Genomic DNA, 9334 nt, shown 5'->3' with positions numbered 1-9334 from the left:
GTCACATGAGTTTTGGATTAAGCTGATATTTGTGTTTTCCTTTGATATAGAGTTATGTAACCTAATCAACAAGTTAGATGGCAAATAAACGTTATAGTCCGCCTTAGATAGTTTAGAACGGTGGGAGTTCAATCATCATTGTTTCCTCTATTACGGTTCACATGAGAATTAGATCGTCATCATTTTTGGGCTCATGTCCTAAAATGAACCGGCAAAATGGACAGACATGGGTGAATAAAACAAATGCATCATGGTGGGCCCACAAAGCTTTGACACCAGCTAGCTGTCTGGTATTGGGGTCGCTGGCCAAATGGCGTCCCTTTAGTAGGCGTTAAGATTAAGCACGGTTGCATTTTCAGCAGACCCTGCGACCCACCATGCTAGATTTTACACTTCAAAGTGATAACCTCTCTCCTTGTTCCAAAAAACTAAGCTCAAATTATTGTAACTAGGCAGAAAAGACACCCTTGACACACAAGACTTTCAGGTTGGGAGATATTGGGCCTACATATTCCTAATTTTGTGGTATACAATGCCTAAATTGGACCATCATAATTCTATCAATATAATCCCGTCAATAGATTTATAAAAGCTACGGTTGAGATGACCAAGTTCACTTTTTAAGGGATCGACCAATTCATTGGAAAGTCAAGTCCACTAGCACTTGCATTGGTATACTTTGGTGTTTTGAATTCAGATCCAACTCAACATGTCCAAATTTAAATTAGAGACTTATTTACTATTAGATTGGTATACTTAGTAATTGAGGTGGTGTTTTGAATTCATATCCAATCCAACGTGTCTAAATTTAGATTAGAAACTTACTTATTAATTAGTCCGTTCAAACTTGAATTTTTTTAGAACATGTTCATCCAAGATGGGACCCAACAAAACAACGGTCCAGATGGCGAAACCATGGGCCCGGTTGCAAAATTTGAAAAGGTCGTTCCTCCTGCTAAAAATGGGGAAGGATACACGTTGGCTGGTCATATTGGGCGGCTAGGATTTGTCTATTGGATTGTAGCTGGATGGTAACCCCTCCATGATGGGGCAGAAACATTTATGAACGTTGGTTGGACGGTGCTGAAATTCACCACCACCCTCAAAAAAATGGCTGATTACCATATAGAAAGCCATGACAATCTAAAAGAAAATATCCTGTAAATCAAGAGCCTCGTACGGTTGTTTTTCTATAATGGCCCACTCCGTAGGACCCATAATACATAACGTTATGATATGAATTTTATTTTGAACCATCGATTTCTTCATCCAATAGGGACCCAACAAATGTGAATTGTTCAGATCACTGTGGTGATATACATGAATGCCACGTGTACGGTAGAATAGTTGTCAATGTTCAAAAGCAGTGGTCAATATTGTTAGACGGAAGTATTTTGTGGATTGTGGCCAATTCAAAGGGGAATGGCATATCTCTGTGTAAAAGGAAGGTAGTCCTCGGACTACCAAGGTGAACTCGTTGTACACAAAAAAATCGTGGCCCACGAGCTGGGTCATTTGGATCAGTGTAAGAAAAACTTCAAAAGGGTAGGTCCCACCATGGATAGGCCATGGATTTTTGTAGGTCTTATTTTCTGTAAAGATGATCATAACCATCAAGAAAAACAGACATGAATGTAAACCATTGATCATTTTGTGTTTTCATATATCCATTGATTGAATAGATAGGTTCGTTATTGGGAATCATGTTTACATGACAGGATCCACCTCTTGAGCCGTTCTGATCATCCACCGGCATGGCCCAACTACTGGACCACGAACTCACTCTAGTGTCCCGCGGATTACAAGACCGGGTCACTGGGTTTGTTTGGATTCGGCGCAATAAATACTCTGGTGAACTGTCAAGAGGTTTGCCTTCAAGGCTTCTGTCCCTCAACCTGACTATCCAAACAGGCCATCTAGAATGGTGGAAAAGTATCAATTATGGGCAGTCATCACCGTTCATTCGAAGATGAATTAGAAAATGCTTTTTTGACCGTTGTTTTCCAGCCATTTTGAGTTAGAAACTGATTACATATTTTCTACATGAACAATCTAAGGAAAAGACTCGCAAGAGATTCAACAAGTCATGGGTTCGAGTACCCATTGTGGCGTGTGTGGTTGTGAGGGACTGTGAGAGTTTCAACACGACAGGGTTCCGGTACCCGCGTGTGTGGCTGTGAGGGGGTGCTTTAAAAGAATTAAAAAAAAAAAAAAAAACCTAAGGAAAAGACTCTTTTAGATGAACGGTCTACATTAAATGGTGTTGAGAAAGAGGCACATGTAGATTGGTCGATGCACTGGTAACAAAATTATATAGCGATACGCCAGGGTAAGTGGGGCCCACAAAATGATATAGCATGTAGATTAGAAGATCGGCCCACGCAGATTGCGTCCTACTGCTAGTCGGTCCAGGCAAGAGCTCTGTGGGGCCCACCGTGATGTATGTGTTTTATCCATGCTGTCCATCTATTGTCATGGGTCATTTTAAGGCATGGGTTAAAAAAGGAGGCAGATCTAAGTTCAATTGAGCCATAACAGAGGAAGCAGTGGAGGATAGAATGCCTATTGATCAAGCTATATTTGTGTTTTCCATTTATCAGGTCTACATGACCTTATAAAGGGCTTTGGATGGAAAATAAAAATCACAGTGGACCTTATTATTATTATTTTTTTTATAACACACGCACACACCCCCACACACTTATGCCATAGTGAGATTTCACCACCTATGGATAATTGAAACCCTCACCGAGGTGTTGAAACTCTTGAGAGTCTACCACTGCAGCAAGAGTAAGGATCCTAATAAGGTGTCATTATAATCAACCATTGCTTCTTGTTACGGCTCACTGGTGCTTTGGATGTAACTCCTCTTTTGCTTATGCCTAAAAATGATCTGTTAAAATAGATGGACGGTGTGGATAAAACATATACATCGCAGAAACATATACATCGCAGTATACCGGGCATAAGATCTACCAGGATTGAGTCAGTCAATGCATAGGTAGGATGCAGCCGGCATGCCCCCCACCCTTTTTTTTTTTTGTTTAGTACGAAGTCTTACCCTGTTTTAATACAGCATCACTTATTTTATCATTTCCATTAGCTGAAGGAGGAAATGCTGCTGGTTGCCTTGGATTCTCACGCACCGTACATTCGTAGTAATTTATCATATGGTTATTCTCTTCCCAAGTATTTGTGAAAAAATAAAAATAATAAATAAAAATAAAAATAAAATAAAATAAAAAATCAAAATGCCAAATCAAAAATAAGAAATAAGAGACATGGTCACTTGGCATTATGGATTTGAGAGAATTTGTGGGGATTTCAACTCTACCGTTTGTTTGGCATCATAGGGTAATTGGGGATCTCAAATTCCTTCAAGGAGAGGGTTTGAAATCGAAGGTAAAAGCTAAGATTTTGTTTAAAATCATCTCATGAGTCGCATGTGTAACATGTGTGCAGCTAGACTATTAATCTACTGAGTATGTGGCATCTCTAAAATTACTTTAATAGGATGATTTGTGCAATTCAAATATTGTCCATGTAAATTAATATTAAAAATCGTTGGTTAGTTGCTTGGTTGTGATCACAAACTTTGGCTCACTCAAGACTTGAAATTTCATCATTTTCAGCAACATATATATTTCAATTGGCTTATTACAATTGTTGTGTCAAATATTATATACATATACTAATTAAGATATTAAAGTTAGTTTAGTTATTAAATTCAAACTCCTATAAATATGTTATGCATATCAACTTTTAAATTACATGGGATTTTGGAATTACAGTGCCAAACACATTTGAAATATTCTAAATCTAAGGTATTTTAAATCCAAAGGATATCTAATCTAGGATATTTCAAATCCGTGGTGCAACACAAGGCTAGGGTTTCAACACAAGGTCATAGGTTCGAGTACCCATTCCACTGTGATGTGAGTACTTCGCCATACCGAGCTCGAAATGGGCAGGGGCTCTGAGGGGCCACCATGATGCACGAGTTTTATCCACACTGTCCATCCATTTTGCCATGCCATTTTATGTAATAGGATCAAAATCTAGGCAAATCCAAAGCTCAAGTGAACCACACCACAGGAAGTAGTGGTGATAATGACGCTCACCGTTGAAGCCTTCTTAGGGCCATCATGATATTTATTTGCCATCCAACCTATTCATAAAGTCACGTGGACTTGGATGAAGGCAAAAGGTAAATATCAACTTGATACAAAACTCTCATAGCCGAACTTTTCAACTGTAAGACTTTAATCTCCATCGTGTGGTCCATTCGTGTCTTGGATCATCTCGATTTTGATCCTATATCCTAAATGATAGGTCAAAATGGGAAGAATCGTGTGGATAAAATACATACATAACGGTGACAGCTCAGAACCCTTGTCCGTTCCGAGCCTAGATGGGGCAGTGCGCAATTCGTGTTCCCCTGCATTAAAGATCATGATATTTTGTAAATTATGAAATATCCCAGAATTTCAAGGTGGTTGGTGTAACCAAACATTCCCAAAGAAAGAAAAGAAGTAAATGCATCCAATTGACGTTTCTGAGCATCACACGGACCTAACACCAATAAATAATAAATAATCAGGGACCTACAAATGGACGGTCCAACCAGCATGATTCGGAGTCCTTTTTTTTTAAAAAATAAAAATTTAATTGTCCAATTTACACTATTAGCAATGACTAATCATTTCTAAGGTGTGATGTTGAGTTGATTACCAATGCTTTGATACCATGAAGAAGAAAATAAAAATAAAAAGATAAGCAGAGATAAAGAAGGAAGGAATGTTCACACTCAAAGGTAATCCTTCTTGTTTAATATATTTGTGTATAAATATTTACAATAGGAAGAAGTGGAGTACAGTAGGAGAAGAAGCAGAATTCATGTGACTTCCTCCACATATGTATCACGTGTGTGGGGACTTGAAGTAATTCCTCACCACTCTTGTTTCCTGGAGAGAAGGGTTAAATCCCAACTGCACTTGTTGGGCATGCTTATTTTACATCACATAAACTCCTCTTAATTTGATTAAAAACCTTCATCTATCCTCAAATAATACTATGTTTAAGACAACTTAAAAACTAATTACAAGTGAATTCTGCCCAAAGCTACCAGTGTTATATATATCATGGATCAGACATCCTCGTCACATAAAAACAAAAGTAAAAAGATCCCACACATTTATCTCACGAAAACAAAAATAAAAAGCTCCCGCACATATATCACGTGAGAGGTTGGTGAAGGGCAGCTCGTCATTTATATAACAAGTAATTACTCGATGAAATCAAGTTGAGCTTTTTTGAATTTTTAGACTACATCAGGCAAGGATATAGTCACATTGTCAGATTGATATTTTCTTTTACCTGAAAAGCGAGAAAAGGAAATTTTATGACTAGCTCAACAAGACTAAAATGAAAAATTTATAAAAGATTAAAAAAAGAATGGAATGAAAAAGCCCTCATCTTTGGCAAGGAAAAGTGGAAAATAAATAAATAAAATAAAATAAATGTAAAATGTTTTTTTTAAAAATAATAAATAAATAAATAAATAATAACAACAAAAGAAAGAACGGAAAACCTTACAAAGATTGAGAAAACAAATATTTTAAAACCTAATCCTTTATGATAGTTTCATTTCAAACTTTCCATGTGGTGCACCTCATGAGTGTGAGAAATGATTTTTAAAAATATCAACGTGTCCAAGCCATTGTTGCGGTTCACCCCATCCACTTTGCCAATCCATTTTTTTAAAGCTAATTTTAAGACCCGAGACCAAAAAAGAGAAAAATCCAAAGCTTAGGTGGATCACATCACAGGAAACAGGGGATTAATGCTTACAGTTGAAAACTTTCCGTGGCAACAAAATTTTCGGATCAAGCTCTGATATTTGTATTTTCCCTTCATTCAAGTTCGCGTGACCTGGTTGTATGTCACTGTGGGCCCTAAGAAGGTGTCAACAGAGGGATCAATCTCTTTTTTAGGCTTATCCTAAAATGAGCTGAAAAAATTAGATCGATAGTGCAGATAAAACACATGCATTATGGTGAGGCTCACAGAGCTTTGACACCGGCTAGCTGGCTAGTACTGTTCCGATCATCAGCCAAACGTACGAGAGAAAGATGATGTGACTCTGTGGTCTTAGAGTTCCACATAGCAGGTGGGAGACCATGGATCGTTGGTATTACATATACGTGTGTCCTGGGTCGGGTGATTTTGTGTGTGTCCTGAGTCGGGTGATTTTTGTGGGCCATCTCTTAAAAGAATATATTTTGTGGTTGGGAGCCTACTGTTTTAGGGAGTTGCGGTTCAGATCATCTACATAGGTTTGATGGAATACATGCCTAGGTTTCCGTTCGATGAATTGATGCGTTTTGGATGACCCAAATCATTAATATGTCTTGGATGGGGATGTCTAAAATAACTTGAGCTATTTAAAGTCTTGGATTATTCAAAGGTCGTTAAATCCATCCATATTCAAAAGGGCAGAGTCAAACAATCAAAAGGCTGAAATACTTCAATCTAATAAATTTATGTTTTTAGCAATCCTTCATCCAAGGTGGGGTCCATATTCAAAAGGGTAGAGTCAAACAATCAAAAGGCTGAAATACTTCAATCTAATAAATTTATGTTTTTAGCAATCCTTCATCCAAGGTGAGGTCCATCATATTAACGGTTTGGATCATTGAAAAATAACACCGTATCCAAAATTTTACAAGTCTTGATGTACCTTGTAGCAGTGCGTAGGGATGTATTCTGGCAATTGTCTGGTTTCGTGCTTATCTGTCTAACACAGAGCTGACCTAATGTTTTTTTTTTTTTTAAATTGCCTGTGGAAGTCATGGGCACATCTTTACTGAAACTTAGGTGGGGCCACCGTGATGTTTTTCAGGAATCCACTCCGTCTATCCGTTTTGTTAGCTCATTATAGGTGATTAGACCAAAAGTGAGCAGAATCCAAGACTTAAGTGGGCCGTACTAAATAAAAAAGGTAGTTAGAGAAATTCCTACCATTGAAACCTCCCTACGTTCGACAGTAATGTTTACCTGCCATCCATGCTGTTAATAACGTCATTCCTGCTTGGATGTACTGAAAACACACATATGATCATGATTCATGCCATCCACGCTGTTAATAACGTCATTCCTACTTCGACGAACCGAAAACACATACATTAGCATGATTCAAAACTTCCGTGGCCTCACGAATATTTCAACCGTGGACGTTCTATTATCACATTTTCGGCTCACTTGAGCATTGGATACGGTTCATTTTTAGGCGGATGGATAGGGAGGATTTAACAAACATAACAGTGGGTCCCACCTGCGTTCCCAGTGCAGGAACCTCTTGCCAAAGGCGGAAATCCGCGTCCACCTTTACTTGCAAAGCTATCTGCTTGCCTGTTTCCAAAACTGGAACATTCATAGGTGGCCCATCGCCATTGACTGAAAAGGTGAAGAGAGTTTCCTGCAACACAGAACCACGTCGGAACAAGGGTTGTCTGTGTGAAATCTATTCCGTCCATCTGTTCCGCTAGTGCATGCTACAGTAAAAATCCAAAAATGAGACAGATATATGATCCAAGTGGGCCACACCACAGAAAACAATGGGAATGGAGACGCCCACCACTGGAACTTTCTTGGGCTCAAGGTGATATTTATATGCCATCCAGCCCGTTTATGAGATGATTACTACTGAGATGAAGGGAAAACACAAATATCAGCCTGATATTTAGAATTTTTTGGGACCTAATAATATTTCAATGTGTGCAATCTATTATTTCTTGTGATGTCACCAACTTACGTGTTAGATTGGTTCATTTTTGAGGTCTCATATTAAATATTAACGGGCGAAGATCATAGATAGAGAGAGTGGTTCTCACATGAAAAACATGGTGCCAATGTCTGCAACTCTAGTGACATCGTATCATACCCAATTCGTCCTCTTCTTCTTTTTTTTTTTCTCTTCATCCATCTCTTACGCCTGCTTATTTTCGAATGTGAGCTTAAAAGTTAAGAGTGGGCCACACCCCAAGAACCAATAAAAGGAAATAGGTTTGTGATTTATTTCATCATACTAAAATCACCTTATGAATAGGTTGGATGGCATTTGAACACCAAGGACTCCCTCGAAAGTTTCAATGACAGCATTTCCATCCTCTTAGTTTGCTTCTTATAGCGTAGCCTGCCTGAGTTCCAGATGTGCCTCATATTTGGGCTCATCACGAGAGGGCCCTTCTAAGGTATTATTATTGATGTTTATATGCCATCTAAGTCATTCATGAGCTTATTACCGGTATATCGGGAAAACGCTAATATTAGCTTGGTTTAAAATATTTAGAGTCCCAGTCTCTATGTATTATTATTATTTTTATAATGTCACAACTCATTTATTATATTAATTTATTTTAAGCTCATATAATAATATTAACTGGCGATAATGATAGACAAATTCATTCACACTATTAGCTGGCGATTATGATAGGCAAAGTCGTTCACGTGAAAATGATGATGTCTCTACAAAACTGTATTACAGGAACTCACCACATTAGGGAGCCCATGTGTTACATCCATTTCATCTATCTAGTGTGCCAACCTATGTTTGGATGTGAGTGCAAGAGTTAGGCAAATTCATTATTAGAGTGGGCCACACCACAAGAGATAGTGTAAGGAAATCGGTTTGTAAACCTTCATGGGGCCACTGAAATTTTGGATCAGGCTGATATTTGTGGTTTTCTTCTTGGTGAATAGGTTGTATGACATATAAACATCATAAAGGGCTCTTCAAAGGTATCAATAGTGGGCATTTTCATCTTCTCTGCTTCCTTTGGTGTGGCCCACCTGAGTTTTAGACGTGACTTATGTTTGAGCTGATGATGCAATATGTGTTGGCGAAACTGATGGACGGAGTAGATGTGACGCAGACTTCATGGTGGCACCAAGGAGCTTTGGGATACTGGGATTCCCGGTACATGGGGTTGCAGCAAATTCGCGTCCGTCTGTGCATAAGGCCCGGCGCGTCATCATAGGGGTCAGACATGCACAGGAAGAGATAGACGGTTAGGAAAAGTGGGGCTATGGTCCTGTAGTCGTAATCAAGACCATTGTTTCTCGCGTCCCATATTGACGGAGAATGCTCCAGTAAATTTCTAGATTGGAAGATACAAGCGACCAATATCATTACCATTTTCAGTTGGATATGGACATGGTTGTGTTTCTTGTCTTATCCGTCCATCTGTAGGCCACAAATAAAAAAGTAAGGTTGTTGTATTAAGAAACTTCTGATCTGTAGTTCATCTGCGTTTGCAACAACAGATCAATGGTC

Source organism: Magnolia sinica, chromosome 3, assembly GCF_029962835.1.
Source record: "Magnolia sinica isolate HGM2019 chromosome 3, MsV1, whole genome shotgun sequence".
Lineage (NCBI taxonomy): Eukaryota > Viridiplantae > Streptophyta > Magnoliopsida > Magnoliales > Magnoliaceae > Magnolia > Magnolia sinica.
Note: the sequence above shows the minus strand (reverse complement) of the source record.